We start from the raw sequence: 1,429 nt of genomic DNA on the forward strand, positions 1-1,429 counted from the left end.
ACCAGCTAGATCTACTGTCTCTATTATTATGACAGACCAGCTAGATCTACTGTCTCTATATTATGACAGACCAGCTAGATCTACTGTCTCTATTATAATATGACAGACCAGCTAGATCTACTGTCTCTCTATTATATTATGACAGACCAGCTAGATCTACTGTCTCTATTATATTATGACAGACCAGCTAGATCTACTGTCTCTATTATATTATGACAGACCAGCTAGATCTACTGTCTCTATTATATTATGACAGACCAGCTAGATCTACTGTCTCTATTATAATATGACAGACCAGCTAGATCTACTGTCTCTATTATATTATGACAGACCAGCTAGATCTACTGTCTCTATTATATTATGACAGACCAGCTAGATCTACTCTCTCTGTCTCTATATATTATGACAGACCAGCTAGATCTACTGTCTCTATTATATTATGACAGACCAGCTAGATCTACTGTCTCTATTATATTATGACAGACCAGCTAGATCTACTGTCTCTATTATATTATGACAGACCAGCTAGATCTACTGTCTCTATTATATTATGACAGACCAGCTAGATCTACTGTCTCTATTATATTATGACAGACCAGCTAGATCTACTGTCTCTATTATATTATGACAGACCAGCTAGATCTACTGTCTCTATTATATTATGACAGACCAGCTAGATCTACTGTCTCTATTATATTATGACAGACCAGCTAGATCTACTGTCTCTATTATATTATGACAGACCAGCTAGATCTACTGTCTCTATTATATTATGACAGACCAGCTAGATCTACTGTCTCTATTATATTATGACAGACCAGCTAGATCTACTGTCTCTATTATATTATGACAGACCAGCTAGATCTACTGTCTCTATTATATTATGACAGACCAGCTAGATCTACTGTCTCTATTATATTATGACAGACCAGCTAGATCTACTGTCTCTATTATATTATGACAGACCAGCTAGATCTACTGTCTCTATTATATTATGACAGACCAGCTAGATCTACTGTCTCTATTATATTATGACAGACCAGCTAGATCTACTGTCTCTATTATATTATGACAGACCAGCTAGATCTACTGTCTCTATTATATTATGACAGACCAGCTAGATCTACTGTCTCTATTATATTATGACAGACCAGCTAGATCTACTGTCTCTATTATATTATGACAGACCAGCTAGATCTACTGTCTCTATTATATTATGACAGACCAGCTAGATCTACTGTCTCTATTATATTATGACAGACCAGCTAGATCTACTGTCTCTATTATATTATGACAGACCAGCTAGATCTACTGTCTCTATTATATTATGACAGACCAGCTAGATCTACTGTCTCTATTATATTATGACAGACCAGCTAGATCTACTGTCTCTATTATATTATGACAGACCAGCTAGATCTACTGTCTC

The sequence above is a fragment of the Oncorhynchus kisutch genome, unplaced genomic scaffold (genome assembly GCF_002021735.2).
Source record: "Oncorhynchus kisutch isolate 150728-3 unplaced genomic scaffold, Okis_V2 scaffold806, whole genome shotgun sequence".
NCBI lineage: Eukaryota > Metazoa > Chordata > Actinopteri > Salmoniformes > Salmonidae > Oncorhynchus > Oncorhynchus kisutch.